The sequence below is a fragment of the Tachyglossus aculeatus genome, chromosome 25, assembly GCF_015852505.1.
Source record: "Tachyglossus aculeatus isolate mTacAcu1 chromosome 25, mTacAcu1.pri, whole genome shotgun sequence".
NCBI lineage: Eukaryota > Metazoa > Chordata > Mammalia > Monotremata > Tachyglossidae > Tachyglossus > Tachyglossus aculeatus.
The window spans coordinates 480022-497361 of record NC_052090.1 but is presented as its reverse complement, the minus strand read 5'-3'; positions in this window follow the sequence as shown (position 1 = coordinate 497361).

The following is a 17340-nucleotide window of genomic DNA, read 5'->3' as shown; positions in this document are numbered from 1 at the left end:
GCTGTTAGGCTTCAATTTACGGACAGCACCTGCGTGACGATCGTATTCTCGATGAAAAGCACTCATTTCTGGAGTTTGCAATAAAAGCACCATAAAAGTTGGACAGCACTTTTTCCTGCTGGCTACACCTGGATCTCTGTCCTTTGGACATTTGATACTCGCCCCACCCTCAACCCCCTACCACTTATGTGCCTATTTTTACATTATATACATTAAAGTATTTATATTAATGTCTGTCTTCTCCTCTAGACTGTAAGCTTATTGTGGGCAGGGAACGTGTCTGACAACTCTGTTGTATTGTACTCTCCCAAACGCTTAGTATATTGCTCTGCACATAGTAAGCACTCAGTAAATCATCATCATCATCAATCGTATTTATTGAGTGCTTACTGTGTGCAGAGCACTGTACTAAGCGCTTGGGAAGTACAAGTTGGCAACATATAAAGTCCCTACCCAACAGTGGGCTCACATACTATTGACTGATTGATTCTCAATCTCTTTTTCAGATTCCTCTTCTGCCTCCCACCCTCTAACTGTGGGAGTAGCTCGTGGCTCAGTTCTGGGTTACCTTCTATTATCCATCTTCACCTACTCCCTTGGAAAATCATTCACTCCCATGGCTTCGACTATGTACCATCTTTATGCTGATGATCCCAAATCTACATAACCAATCCTGAATTCTCTCCTTCTCTGTAGCTCTTTATTTCCTCCGGCCTTCAGGACATTTCTACACCTCAAACCTAAATGTCCAAAACAGAATTCCTGATCCTCCCATCCAAACCGTGTCCTTTCTTTGCCTTTCCCATCACTGTAGAGAATATACCTCATAACCTTGGTGTTGTCCTTGACTCATCTCTCTCATACTCATCTCTCTCATCTAATTCAATTGTATTTATTGCGTGTTTACTGTGTGTGGAGCAATCAATCAATCATTTATCAAGTACTTTGTGCAGGGCACTATACTAAGACCTTGGGAGAGTACAATATAACAGACATATTCCCTGCCCATAATGAGCTTAAAGTCTAGTGGGGGAAGACAGACATTAATATAAATAAATAAAATAACAGATATGTACACAAGTGCTGTGGGGCTGGGTCAGGGTGGTGAACCAGGCAAAAACTCCTCACCCTCGGCTTCAAGGTTCTCCATCACCTCGCCCCCTCCTACCTTACCTCCCTTCTCTCCTTCTACAGCCCAGCCTGCACCCTCGGGCTCCTCTGCTGCTAATCTCCTCACCGTGCCTCGTTCTTGCCTGTCCCGCCGTCGACTCCCGGCCCACGTCATCCCCTGGAATGCCCTCCCTCCGCACATCCGCCAAGCTACCTCTCTTCCTCCATTCAAGGCCCTACTGAGAGCTCACCTCCTCCAGGAGGCCTTCCCAGACTGAGCCCCCTCCTTCCTCTCCCCCTCCTCCCCCTTCCCATCCCCCCACCTTACCTCCTTCCCCTCCCCACAGCACCTGTATATATGTATATAAGTTTGTACATACTTATTACTCTATTTATTTATTTATTTTATTTGTACATATTTATTCTATTAATTTTATTTTGTTAATATGTTTTGTTTTGTTCTCTGTCTCCCCCTTCTAGGCTGTGAGCCCACTGTTGGGTAGGGACTGTCTCTATATGTTGCCAACTTGTACTTCCCAAGCGCTTAGTACAGTGCTCTGCACACAGTAAGCGCTCAATAAATACGACTGAATGAATTAATGAATAAAGAGAGCAAATCAGGGCAAAGAAGAAGAGAGAAGGAGGAAATGCAGATTTAGGGAAGGCCTCTTGGAAGAGATGTACTTTCAATAAGTCTTTGAAGGTGGGGAGAGTAATTGTCAGACATGAAAAGGGAAGGCATTTCAGGCCAGAGGCAGGACGTGGATGACAGGTCGGCAGTGAGATAGACGAGACTGAGGTACCTCCCTGCTGGATTATTCCCTCTAGCCTTTCCCCTCTTCAGTCTGTAAACTACTACTACTACTACTAATAATAATAATGATAATAATAAAAGTAATAACTGTGGTATTTGTTAAGCACTTACTATGTGCAAAGCACTGTTCTAAGCATTGGGGTGGATACCAGCAAATCGGGTTGGACACAGTCCCTGTCCCACATGGGGCTCCCAGCCTTAATACAATACAATAATACAACACCCTGCTCCTGGATCATCTTTATTCTCTGATTCTTATTCAATCAATCAATCAATAATATTTATTAAGCCCTTCTGTGTGCAGAATATTCTAGTAAATGCTTGGGATAGTACAACACAGCAGAGTTGGTAGATATGTTGCCTGCTCACATGGTAGATGCGTTGCCTGCCCACAATGTCTCAAAGGGGAGATAAGACATTAAAATAAATTACAGATATATACATAAATGCTGTGGGGCTGAGAAAGGGCTGAATAAAGGGTACAAATCCAAGTACAAGAGTACCCAGAAAGGAGAGGGGGAAGTGAGGGTCTAGCCAAGAAAGGCCTCTTGAAGGAGATGGTATTTTAGTAAGGCTTTGAATCAATCAATCAACCCATCAGTCAGTAGGATTTATTGAGCATTTACTGTGTGCAGAGCACTGTACTAAGCACTTGGGAGAATAAAATATAACAGAGTTGGTAGGCATATTCTCTGGCCACAAAGACCTTACAGTCTTGGGGGGTGGGGGACAGACAATAATAATAATAATAATGGCATTTATTAAGCGCTTACTATGTGCACAGCACTGTTCTAAGCACTGACTAATAATAACTTTGGTATTTGTTAAGTGCTTACTATGTGCAAATCACTTGTCTAAGTGCTGGGGAGGATACAACGTGATCAGGTTGTCCCACGTGGGGCTCACAGTCTTAATCCCCATTTTACAGATGAGGTAACTGAGGCACAGTGAAGTTAAGTGACTTGCCCAAAGTCACACAGCTGGCAATTGGGACAGCCGGATTTGAACCCATGACCTCTGACTCCCAAGCCCGTGCTCTTTCCCTTCAAGGGCCTACTGAGAGATCACCTCCTCCAGGAGGCCTTCCCAGAGTGAGCCCCCTCCTTCCTCTCCCCCTCCTCCCCCTCTCCATCCCGCCTGCCTTACCTCCTTCCCTTCCCCACAGCACCTGTATATATGTATATATGTACGTATTCATTACTCTATTTATTTATTTATTTTACTTTTACATATCTATTCTATTTATTTTATTTTGTTAATGTTTTGTTTTGTTCTCTGTCTCCCCCTTCTAGACCGTGAGCCCACTGTTGGGTAGGGACCGTCTCTATATGTTGCCAACTTGTACTTCCCAAGCGCTTAGTACAGTGCTCTGCACACAGTAAGCGCTCAATAAATATAATTGATTGATTGATTGATTTCCACTGAGCCACGCTGCTTCTCTAATCATAATATAAATACATTACGGATATGTACATAAATGCTGTGACACCGAGGGAGGGATGAATAGAGGGAGCAAATCCAAATGCAAGGGCAATGCAGAAGGAAGTGGGAGAAGAGGGAATGAGGGTTTACTCGAGAAAAGCCTCTTGGAGGAGATGTGGCTTCAATAAGGCTTTGAAGGTGGGGAGAGTAATTGTCTATTGGATATGACGCAGGCCATCCCAGGCCAGAGGCAGGATGTGGGCAAGAGGTCGTCAGAGAGATAGACAAGATGAAGGTACACTAAGGTACAAGAGCAAAATGTGCCAGCTGGTTGTAATAGGAGAACAGTGAGGTACAGTATGAGAGGCCAAGGTGACTCAGTGCCTTAGAAGCTGATGGTAAGGAGTTTCTGTTTGACACAGAGCTGGTTGGGCAACCACTTGTGGTTCTTAAGGAGTGGGGAAACATGGCCCAAACGTTTCTGTAGAAAGAATGACCCAGGCAGCAGAGTGAAATATGAACTGGACTGGGGAGCGACAGGAGGCAGGAGGTTCAGAAAGGAGGCTGATACAGTAATCAAGGCAGGAGAGCATAAGTGCCTGAATCAGTCGGGTAGCAATTTGGATGGAGAGGAAAGGGAGGATTTTAGTGATGTTGTGAACCCTGTTGAACCAACAGGATTTAGTGACAGATTGATTATGTGGGTTGAATGAGGGAGATGAGTCGAAGATAACACCAAGTTTGAGGGCCTGTGAGTCAGGAAGGATGGTGGTGCTGTCTACAGTAACATGAAAATCATGGGGAGGACAGGGTTTGGTTTGGAAAAAATGAGTTCTGTCTGGGCATGTTAAGCTTGAGGTGTTGGCTGAATCCCAAGTAGAAGCAGCGTGGTTCAGTGGAAAGAGGCCGGGCTTTGGAGTCAGGGGTCATGGGTTCAAATCCTGGCTCTGCCAATTGTCAGCTGTGTGACTTTGGGTAGGTCACTTCACTTCTCTGGGCCTCAGTTCCCTCATCTGTAAAATGGGGATTAAGTCTGTACGCCCTCTGTGGGACAACCTGATCTCCTTGTAACCTCCCCAGTGCTTAGAACAGTGCTTTGCACATAGTAACCACTTAATAAGTGCCATTATTATTATTATTATTATTATGTCTTTGAAGGTAGGGAAAGTGATCATCTGTTGGATATTAAGAGAGAGGGAGGTCCAGACCAAAAGTAGGACAAGGGCAAGGGGCTGACAGATTCATTCATTCATTCGTTCAATCGTATTTATTGAGCGTTTACTGTGTTCAGAGCACTGTACTAAGCGCTTGGGAAGTACAAGTTGGCAACAGATGAGGTTGAGAGGTCCAGTGAGTACAGCTTTAGCTGTGTTAGAGGAGTGAAGTGAACTTGCTGGAATGGAGTAGGTAATCAGTGAGGAAACGTAGGAGGGAGAAAGGTGATCGACTACTTTAATGCCAATTCAAAGGAGTTTCTGTTTGATGTGGTGGTGGGTGGACAACCACTGGAGGTTCTTGAGATGTGGGGAATATGGACTAAATTTTTTTTAGAAAATGATCTGGGCATCAAAGTGAAGTATAAAATGGAGTGGGGAGAAACAGAAAACAGTGAGGTGAGTGAGGAGGCTGATGCAGTAGTCAAGCCAAGATAGGAGACGTATTTGGATCAATGGGGTAGCAGTTTGAATGGAAAGGAAAGGGCGGATGTTTGTAATGTAGTGAAGGTAAAGCCATCAGGATTTGGTGACAGATTGAATATGTGGGTTGTAGGAGAGAGATGAGTCGAGGATAAGTCAAGGTTAGGGGCTTGTGAGACAGGGCGCATGACTTAGCGGATAGAGTCATAAGGCTAATCCCAGAGAGTTAATCTGTCACTTGTGTGCTATGTGACCTTGGGCAAGTCACTTCACTTCTTTGGTCCTCAGTTACCTTCTCTGTAAAATGGGGATTGAAACTATGAGCCCCGTGTGGGACAGGGATTGTGTCCAACCCGATTTGCTTGTATCCACCCCAGTGCTTAGTAGAGTGCTTGGCACATAGTAAGTCCTTGACAAATATCACCATATTATTAATAATAATTATTATTAATTATTAGTAATAATATTATTATTCTTAGGGAGGGTGGTGGTGCCTCCTTCAGTGATGTGCCAAGTTCACGCTCTTTCCACTAAGCCATACTGCTTCTCTGCTCAACCTACTGATGTCCAGACTAGTTTCTCCTAAATCTTTGGACACCATAGTAGACAACTGGGGCACCCAGAAGAACACGATTCTGCCCAGCAAAAGGATTCCGAATGCCCCATCATTCATTCCTAGCTTCAAAACAAAGAACTATGTCTCAACAAGTGCATGCCTACCTGTACATCTCATGGAGGCCACAACCTTCAGAAGGGATCCTTACTACTAGTCCTCTGTTTTATAAGGTCAAGATGACTCATGAAATCTCCTCAGCCACCTAAAGGGACCCTTTGGGAGAACTGATCAAAGGGTCACCCATTCACAGAATCCACTCATAAAATCATTTTCTCTATGGATGCCTCCCTAACAGGCCTGGTTCATCATCCTACTGAAACCAGGGGATAATAATAATAATGATGGCATTTGTTAAGTGCTTAATATGTGCAAAGCACTGTTCTAAGTGCTGGGGGGATACAAAGTAATCAGGTTGTCTCACATGGGACTCACAGTCTTCACCCCCATTTTACAGATGAGGTAACTGAGGCACAGAAAAGTTAAGTGACCTGCCCAAAGTCACACAGCTGACAAGTGGTGGAGTCGGGATTAGAACCCATGGCCTCTGATTCCCAAGCCCGTGCTCTTTCCACTGAGCCACACTGATGCCATTCTCCATTCTCTGAACTCCATGCAGGTCATTTTAGATTCTCTAGAGTCATCAGGATTGACAAGCAATTGTTTTTTTCCTGGCATCCCACATTCCTGGAACAGGCCAACCAGAAATGTCTCTAACCAAATGCTTAGCGCATTCTGTCCAGTTATGAGAGGATAGACTGGAAGCTCCTTACTGGCAGGGTTTGCACCTACTATGTGGCATTGCTTTGAATGAATGAATATTAGCCGCCACTTAGCAGCCTGAAGTCACCAAAGTAAAATCACAAGCATAGAGAAAATCATTTTAAGAATTTAACCAGACAAACCCCTGCACTGCCTGACAGAATGGGAGTTTTTTGGTCTACTCGTCTAGATGTCAGGTAATTAGCTCTCGGAGTTCATACTTCACACAACTTGTACTTCCCAAGCGCTTAGTACAGTGTTCTGCACACAATAAGTGCTCAATAAATACGATTGATTGATTGATTGATTGATCCCACTTTTCTCTGCACTTGACTCTCAGATCTACCTCACCAGTACTAACCAGCCCAAAATCTCATTTTCTCCTGCCTCCAAGACATCTCAACATGGATATTCTGCCAGCACCTTCTGCTGATGATATCTAAAACTGAAACTCTCTTTATTGCCTAACTTTCTCCTCACAATCCACAATCAACAGCAGCATCCTGCCTGTCCAAGTAGTTCTCAGCCAGTGCCATCTTTGACTCCTCTTTGTCTTTTAACTCCGCAGTCAATCTGTAGCCAATTTTTCTCCACATTTCTTGGACTTGCCCCTTCCTCTAGTTCTCCGTCTCTGGTCACTCAGTCCATACACCTCTAGAGAATCATTCTTCTTCTTCTTTCCATAAAAACCAGTAAGAAATGGTTGAACCCCAATTAAATTTTCATGGCCTAGTGGATAGAACACAGGCCTGGGAGTCAGACCACTTGTCTGCTGTGTGACCTTGGGCAAGTCACTTGACATCTCTGTGCCTCAATTACCTCATCTGTAAAATGGGGATTGAGACTGTGAGCCCCATGTGGGATAGAATGGGATAGACAGCAACCCGACTTGCTATCCACCACAGCACTTAGTACAGTGCCTGGCACACAGTAAGCACTTAACAAATATCACAATTATTATTACTATTGTTATTTCAAGGGATTTACAAAGATTACTTTATCACATCCTGCCTGGACTACCTCATCAGCCTGATCTCTGACCTATCTGCCTCTAGTCTCTCCCCACTTCACTCTGCCATCTGGATTATTTTTTCGAAAAATCATTCTGCGCACATCTCCCCACTCCTCAACAACCTCCAATGGTTGGCCCATCCGTTAAACAAAGTCTCTACCCTAGGCTTTAAGTTACTCAATCAACTCTCCCCCTCCTACCTAATGTTCCTTATCTTCCACTATAACCCAGCCTGCACATTTCGCTCCTCTAATGGCAATGTCCTTATTGTATCTCAATCTTGTCTCTTTCACCTTTGACCCCTAGCTCACATCCTCCCTCCAGCCTGGAACTCCCTCCCTCCTTCATCCCCGACAGACAACTATTCAACCCATCTTCCAACCCCTGCTAAAATCACATCTTCTACAAAAAGCCTTCCCTGACTTACCTCTCATTTCCTTACCCTATTTTCCCTCCATTCTGTATGCTCTATGCACTTCGTCTGGAACTCTGATACTCACTCCACCCTCAGTCCCACAGTACTTATGTACATATCCTTACACTCTGCTGCTTATCTTAACATCAGCCTAATTGATCTCCACCTCATTTATAAAAATTAAAAATCAAGTTCCTCAGAGCAGTTAGGGAATGCTGAAAAAGGAACAGGACACCTCAGATGGTAAGGTTACCATTGGTTAGAAATCTAAATGGGATTTCCAGAATATGGAAATCTGGAAGTGGTAGAAAGAGGCAGATATCCAACTAATAAATTATTGGCCATGTGGAATGGGAAAAGCTCTCTATAAACTCTGTGACCAAAACATCATCCTTAATTCTTTTCTCACTTCATATTATTGAGCTTTAACTTTTACCTGCTTTTTTTTTTAAAGAAATTTCCCATTTCTTTGAAAATAGTCATAACCTGGTTGTCTACACATCCCATAATCTCTATAAGGGGGCAGGTGCTCTGATGAGTAAAACTAGAAATGTGCAAATTGATTCCCACTAAACAGCAAGTAGGTCGGAAAATGAAAGGGAAATATATTTAACAATAGGAATTTGTACTTTTTCTGACCCTCATTTCAAAAAATATTCAGAGGTAATACAAATGTTCAGATTTTTTCCCATTTAAAATAAAGTTTTCAGTTTGTGTTCCTTAAAAGAAGGTGATGCCTTTTAATTGTCTAATCTTGGACAGTAACATCAACAACCAGAGGACTGAAATGGCCAAGGGGCCTACTTCATTTAAAAACTTTTGTAACTTGGGTAATGCTAGTTTTATGAATGGCAGGAGTGGGGGGTGTAATGAAAAAGAAAATCAACAAGGAAAGTAGGATGATGTGGGAATTGTTACTTATGTGTATACATCAATATCTGAGAAGCAGATATATCTGAGCAGCTTGGCTTAGTGGATAGAGCACGGGCCTGGGAATCAGACGGAACTGCGTTCTAATCCCAGCTCCCCCACTTGTCTGCTATGTGACCTTGGGAAAGTCACTTAACTTCTCTGGCCCTCAGTCACCTCATCTGTAAAATGGGGAATAAGACTGTGAGGCACATATGGAACAGGGACTGTGTCCAACCTGATTAACCCCAGCACATAGTAAGCACTTAATAAAGACAATAATAATAATAACAATAACAATAATATCTCTCACTGGAAAGCCAGAGGTAAGAATTGCAATGGGGCCCTCAAATGTTTTAGTTACAGCAGTCATACCTGTTCTGAGACTGGGTCCTTATGGGGCCTGAATGTATTATTCCTCAGCTTTTGGATTTTCAGGGTCAAAGTTGGCCTAAAACCTTAAATGCTGGAATATATGCCTTGTTTAAAGGGGGTCCACCCTTTCCATGACTATTTAAAAAGGGTATTTAAGAGCAAAGAGAGGGTAGAGCTGAAAAGATCATTTTCAAGAAAGTTCTGATGTGTACTATGACCAATGATGTGCACTCTGACCCTAGATTCTCAGGTCAGTATCTGCTTGGGTTGTCCTACTCCTTTTTCATTAGTAATACTAATAACTGTGGTATTTGTTAAGCAGTTAGTAAATGCTAAGCACTGAACTAGGCACTGGGATACATGGAATGAAATCAGATCAGACTCAGTCTTGGGGCTCAGTCTGAGTGGGAGGAAGAAAAGGTATCTTATTCCCATTTTACAGATGGGGAAACTGAGGCAACAGAGACATAATAATGTTCATTGAGTACTTATTGTGTACAGAGCACTGTACTAAATGCTTGGGAGAGTACAATACAATACAGTTGATAGACATGATCCCTGCCCTCAAGGAGCATATCGTAAGTGCTTAATAAATGTCATCATTACAAAGGGAGACACATACTGAAATCAAATTACAAAGAGGGGAAGTAGCAAAATATAAGGATCAGTATATAACTACAGTTATACAGTATATAACTGTATACACTGTACAGTATATACAGTATATATCTTCATCTCTACCCCTGCTCTCTCCCCCTCTCTCCAGGCTCGCATCTCCTCCTGCCTTCAGGACATCTCCATCTGGATGTCTGCCCACCACCTAAAACTCAACATGTCCAAGACTGAACTCCTTGTCTTCCCTCCCAAACCCTGCCCTCTCCCTGACTTTCCCATCTCTGTTGACGGCACTACCATCCTTCCCGTCTCACAAGCCCGCAACCTTGGTGTCATCCTCGACTCCGCTCTCTCATTCACCCCTCACATCCAAGCCGTCACCAAAACCTGCCAGTCTTAGCTCCGCAACATTGCCAAGATCCGCCCTTTCCTCTCCATCCACACAGCTACCCTTCTCGTTCAAGCTCTCATTCTATCCCGTCTGGACTACTGCATCACCCTTCTCTCTGATCTCCCATCCTCGTGTCTCTCCCCACTTCTATCCAGACTTCATGCTGCTGCCCGGATTGTCTTTGTCCAGAAACGCTCTGGGCATGTTACTCCCCTCCTCAAAAATCTCCAGTGGCTACCAATCAATCTGCGCATCAGGCAGAAACTTCTCACCCTGGGCTTCAAGGCTCTCCATCACCTCTCCCCCTCCTACCTCACCTACCTTCTCTCCTTTTACAGCCCAGCCCGCACCCTCTGCTCCTCTGCCGCTAATCTCCTCACCGTACCTCGTTCTCGCCTGTCCTGCCATCGACGCCTGGCCCAGGTCATCCCCCGGGCCTGGAATGCACTCCCTCTGCCCATCCGCCAAGCTAGCTCTCTTCCTCCCTTCAAGGCCCTACTGAGAGCTCACCTACTCCAAGAGGCCTTCCCAGACTGAGCCCCTTCGTTCCTCTCCCCCTCGTCCCCCTCTCTACCCCCCAATTTTACCTCCTTCCCTTCCCCACAGCACCTGTTTATATGTATATGTTTGTACATATTTGTTACTCTATTTATTTATTTATTTATTTATTTTACTTGTACATATCTATTCTATTTTATTTTGTTAGTAAGTTTGGTTTTGTTCCCTTTTAGACTGTGAGCCCACTGTTGGGAAGGGACTGTCTCTATATGTTGCCGACTTGTACTTTCCAAGCGCTTAGTACAGTGCTCTGCACACAGTAAGCACTCAATAAATATGATTGACGATGATGATGATGATACAGTGAGGGTGGGGTATCAAAGTCCTTAAGGGCTACAGACCCAAGTTTATAGTTGATGGAGGAAGAGAGGGCAAATAGAGTGGGGAGGTGAAGATTTGGAAAGATTTCTTGCAGATCTGCTTTTAATGGAGCAAGACCCCCATGAGATCCTTGCCTTGGCCTTGTCCTGACCCTCAGCCAAGTGACAGAAAGATTGCAGTGCTACCCACCTGGTGACCTGCTTCCCCCATTTCCTCTCCTCTTCTGGCAGTGCCAAAGCTGTGAAGCTTGTCAAGACCCACTCCCCGCCTCCCCCTGCCCAGCCCCCGTGCTCGTGCCCATAATCCTGCCTGCTCTGAAGGCACTGCCCAACCTGCTCCAGACATGATAAAGGCCCACTGAGCCCCACATCATACCACACTGGCCTTCAGCATCCTCCAGCGCTTAGAACAGTGCTTTGCACATAGTAAGTGCTTAAGAAATGCCATCATCAGCAGCAGCAGCAGCAGCATTCTGGCCGTCCCCTGGACCACCTGCCGGCAGAGGGGTATGGGCCAACTTCCCAGGGGTTCAAAGAGTCTTCTTCCCCCTCCTGTAGTGACACCCCCAGGGGAGAGTAGACTCTGGTGCCAGGGGGAGTGGGTGAGAGTCGGTACCAGTGCTGGGGGGGAAGGGGCAATTGTGTGGGTACCGAGGTGAGACCAGAGCTGGGACCAGGGTGAGTGGTAAGAAGGAGCGTGGGTAAGAGGGTGTGTGTGGATGTGAGCGTGTGCATGCGTGTGTGTGTTGGTTTGGGCGGGGGGGCTAGTTGGGAGATGCTGAGTGATAAAGATAGGCAGGATTTGGCTGAGGACTGAGAGCCAAAAATCGAGGTTTACTGAGGCTGCTAGCTTCTGGGACAGGGAGGATGATGGGGTCTCTTGAGCTGCGAAAGTTAAGTCAGAAGGTCATGGGTTCTAATTCCAGCTCTCCCACATGTCTGCTGTGTGACCTTAGGCAAGTCACTTCACTTCCCAGGGCCTCAATTCCCTCATCTGTAAAATGTGGATTGAGACAGTGAGCCCTATGTGGGACAGGGACTGAGTCCAACCCAATCACCTTCGTCTACCCCAGCGCTTAGTATAGTGTCTGGCACATAAAAAGCGCTTAACAAATGCCACGATTATTATTGGGATGGATTCAGCGCGGGAGGGTGGCCTAGTGAGAAGAGCACAGGTCGGGGAGTCACGGGAGCGAGGTTCTAATCGCAGCTCCACCTCCTGCTCGCTGTGGCACAGTTTTGCCCCAAGATGGCAGAGGTGGAGGCAGGGCTGTGAGGCGGTAGCAACAGCGCCAGAGGCCTGAAGTGGGGCAACTCCTCCAGGACCACTCCGAAGGGGAAGGGTCGCTGAACCCTACCCCCGTGCCCCCTTCCAGCCTGAGGGTGGGTCTAGGACTACGATGGAAGGAAGAGACGCTGAGACCCCCTTTGGCCCCTTCCCCTTAATGAAAGGAAGGTCACCCATTTCGCAAGCCACAGGCCAGAAAACTGAGCCAAGGGGAGGGTCTCCGCCACCCCGCCCCTCCCCCCATCGCGGAGGGGCCTAGGATCACCCTGGAGAGAAGGAAGGCTGAGCCCTCCGGACCCTTCCCCCTCGACACACACACCTCTGAAAAGCGATGTAAACTGCCATACCTGAGCCAAGACCCCACCATTTGGTGGAAATACATTCCACCAATTCATTCAATCGTATTTATTGAGCGTTTTACTGTGTGCAAGAGCACTGTACTAAGCGCTTGGGAAGTACAAGTTGGCAACATAAAGAGAGGGTCCCTACCCAACAAGGGGCTAAATACAGCCCTTGGCTGAAGTAACACCTTTTTGAGGAACTCGAAGAGAACTTTTAAAATGTTAATACGAAAAGTTGAAAAGGTTCTGACTGGTTTAGAGAATCCTTTGTAGTGGCTGAATTTTACTGCTGACCATTGAGAGTGTGTTAACAAACCCTGGCAGCTAAGATGACTGTACCTGAGACTCAAGATGCCTATGTCAGAGATTGAAATGTGCCTGCACGGGAGGGGTGGGGGGCCTGCGTATAAATGTAATCTAGAAAGTGTCTTCGGAGTCTTACACTGATCACCTCCCGAGGTGTGGTGTTTGACCACTCTGCAGAATAAAATTTGGAGACCATGCAAGGCAACGAACAGGCATAATTTTACATGCAGCACACCTATGACCATGCCAGAGAGAAGGGCTGCAGACCACCCGCAAGCCACGGAGGGCAAAAACTGAGATAAGGGGAGGGTCTCCGCCACCCTCCCCCCACCAAGGGGGGCCTAGAATCGCAGTGGAGGGAGGGAAGTCGAACCCTCCAGTCCCTCCCCTCCCTTCATACCGGAAGGAAGGGTTGTCGACCTCCCCAGCGCCCACTTTGCAAGCCACGGGCCAGAAAACTGAGGCAAGGGGAGCGTCTCCGCCACCTCCTCCCCACCACCACCACCACCACCACCACCACCACCACCTCGAGGGATCTACACTCGCTCCAGGGGAAAGGGCGCTGAGCACCCCGGCCCCTTCCCCAACTCCGGAGGCCTAGGATCCCGCCGGAAGGGTTGCCCACTGACCGTGGGTGCGTGACTGAGCAAAGGGGAGGGTCGTCCCCTTCCCCAGCCCTACCCGCCGGAGGCCCGGGACTATCCAGAGGAAAGAGGCCCCAGGCACCAGGAGCCTGGAACTGCACAGGGAGAGGAGAACCGGCCCCCCCACGGCCCCCCCACACCCCCCAACCGTGCACCGAGGCCTGGAGCCTGTACGAGGAAGCATCTCTAATCCCCCCACCCCCTCCGCACACGGGGATCCCCGACCCCGACCAAAGAAGTAGGGCTGTGACTCAACAAGGAGAGAAGAACGTGTTAACAACGATCCATCACCAACTCAGGATTTGGTAGCGCTGCTCGCCTACTCAGTCTGGACAGACGCTTTAGTGACTTGCTAATCGCTGCTCAGAACTTGTGGATTCTACACCCCTCTCCCCATTTGAGAGCTGCTGAGTCGCCACCAACTAGATGAACTTGCATTAGCCACGGAGTCTACAGATCAGCTGCTGCAGCTCCGGGTTTTCTTTCTCCTATACTCGCCCTCCCCCAGCCCCCCCATGTGCCTCAGTCCCCTCCCTCTGATCCCTCCTCCTCCCCACCCCCAACAGCCTTTCTCATCCCCTCCCCACAGGCCGGCTCTCCTCGGTGCACTCCCATCCAAACTCTCCACAACGCTTCCCCCATCCCTGTCATCCTGTCCCAATGCCGCCTCTCATCCCCATCCCCATTCTATTCTCTGCCAACTCACCCCAACTCACCCCCTTTCTACCCTTTGTACATGCCCCATCCCACGCACTCTCCCCACAGCTTCACCCATGTGCATCCCTGCTCCATCATGGGGGAGCTTCCCTTCATCATTGACCTGTTCCTGACCAAGCACTGCTCCTTGCCATCACTGGCAACTACTTCCCAGATGACATAGTCTCCCCTCCGCGTTCTTTCTCTAGAGAGGGCCTCATCTTCTCCCACTCCCCCAGACTCACTGGGAAAAGGAGGAGAAATCTACTTCCTTCTCACTCTCCAATGCCCCTTTTTTCACCATCCCCCCCTCCATCCCTCTTTCGCTTCCTTTGAAGTCCATAGCATCCACCTTTACCACCCACTCCAATTACTAGTCACAGTCATCTACCACCTTACCCAGGTCCCACCTCCAACTTTCTGAACCATTTTGATCCTTTTCTCACATTCCTTCTCTCATTCTCCATTCCTGCATTGACCCTTGGAGACTTCAATATCATCCACGTGGATGTCCCTGACAATTCTTCCACTGTCCACCTACTCTCACTCCTCTACTCCAATGACCTTCTGCTCCACCCCACTTAACACACTCACCAATTTGGGCACACACTTGATTTTAGAATCTCTAGTAACTGTGCAATTTCCACCCTGACCAATTCTGAAATTCCTCTGTAAGACCACCACCTTCTCACCTGCTTTCTCCCACTCTCCCCCCCCCCCAAATCTGTCCTTTCCCCCCTACAGACTTCATTTTTTCAACCCCTCCAATAGTCTATCTGTGGGAAGAGTGCCGTATCTGTTGAATTCACCCCCTCCCTCCTCTTGAGAAACCCACAGCAAGGACACGGAACTGAATGAATGACTACATCCCCCATGGTGGTCACTTCAACATTCTCCTGACACTTGAATATTTGGATACTCCCCATCCCCCCCGCCTTACTTCCTTCCCCTCCTCACAACACCTGTATATATGTATATATGTTTGTACGTATTTACTACTCTATTTTATTTGTTCATATTTATTCTATTTTATTTTGTTACTATGTTTTGTTCTCTGTCTCCCCCTTCTAGACTGTGAGCCCACTGTTGGGTACGGACCGTCTCTATATGTTGCCAACTTGTACTTCCCAAGCGCTTAGTACAGTGCTCTGCACACAGTAAGCGCTCAATAAATACGATTGATTGAATGAATGAATGAAAAGGTTGTGGAATGGGAACTGCCCCAGTCAGACAGACATCCTGGGAACACAGGGAGGGCTACTTGGTGTAAGGGGGCTTCGTATATTACAAAAATAATAATAATAATAATAATTGTGGTATTTGTTAAGTGCTTACTGTGTGCCATGCACTGTACTAAGCGCTGGGATGAATACAAGCAAATCAGGTTGGACACAATCCCTTTCCCACATGAGGCTCACAGTTTCGATCCCCATCTTACAGATTAGGGAACTGAGGCACAGAAAAGTTAAGTGACTTGCCCAAGGTCACACAAGAGGCACTGCTGCTATTATTAGTTGTAGGCATTTAGACCAAGCCCTGCAGAGCCTGCACTGCTGATTGCAGGCTACAGCTGTGTGAGTACAGCCAATAAAGACGCAGAACTGACCACTCTGGCTTGGTGTCTGGTCTTTGGCTCGTCGTCGCCCACTCTAAAGAACCTGGAGCCACCCTCTGGTTGGCGACCCCAGCTGACTTAGGGGGCATCTCCCCACATATCCTACTCCATTTGGTCTCTATACCCAAACTACTTTCCTTCTCCTAATGCACAAATCGACACACTCAACACCATCCTCACCACTGTACTGAACTCCATTGCTCTTCCATCTCTCCGCCAGTCTCATACCACTAACACACAACCTGGATCACCTCCACAGTAAGCTTCCTCCATTCCTGTGTCTGACCTGTGGAGTGCTGTTGCAAGAAATCCAGACCATCTCTCTGTCCCTGTCCACCTGAAATTCATCTGCTTCAAATAGGCGCTCTCCATCAACCAACAACAATACTTGTCCTTTCTAATTCACTCCCATACCTACTCCCCCCTCCAGCTATTCCAGACATTTAACTCCCCTCCTCAAACCTCCTGTTCCTCTGCCCCCACCATCTCTTTCCCCTACTGACCTGGCCACATAATTCATCAACAAAATTGAAACCATTAGGCATGATCTCCCTAAAATCTCCCTTGCTCCTTTCCATTTCCCCCCACACTCTCTTCCACCCAATTTGAGTCTCCCTATATTCCCTGCAATTACTCAAGGTGTCATCTCTCACCTTTTCTCTAAATCTACTCCCTCCACTTATGCTTCTGACCCCATCTCTTCATACCTTTTTAAGACACTCTCCTCCTCCTTTCTTCCCTCCTTGACTGCCATCTTCAACTGCTCAATCTCCAACAACTTCTTCCCCACTGCTTTCAAATATGCTTATGTATTCCCTGTCTTAAAAAAACCCTCCCTTGACCACCATGGCTCCCTCCAGTTAATGCCCCATCTCCCTCCTACCAGAACACCATACTTCTTAAGAGAGTTATTTACACCTGGTGTCTCCACTACCTCTTCTAGATCCCCTCCAATCTGGCTTCCACTGGCTTCACTCCACAGAAATATCCCTCTCTAAGGAAGTCTTCCTCTCACCAAATCTGATGATCTCTACTCTATCCTAATAATAATAATAATAATAATAATAATAATAATGGTATTTGTCTCCAAGCTCTGTTCTATGTGCTGGGATAGATACAAGGTTATCAAGTTGTTCCACATTGGGCTCACAGTATTAATCCCCATTTTACAGATGAGGGAACTGAGGCCCAGAGAAATTGAGTAACTTTCCCGAAGTCACACAGCTGACTAGTGGCGGATCTGGGATTAGAATCCACGACTTCTGACTTCCAAGCCCGTGCTCTTTCCACTGAGCCACGCTGCTTCTCAATCCTATTCTCTTAGACCTCTCAGCTGCCTTCAACACTGTAGACCACCCCCTCTTCCTTGAACCACACTTTTCTTGAAAACTTCATCTAATCTTGGCTTCACTGACACTCTGCTCCCTTGGGTCTCCTCATAGCTCTCTGACTGCTTCCCCTCAGTCTTTTCTGCTGGCTCCTCTGCCTCCCACCCTA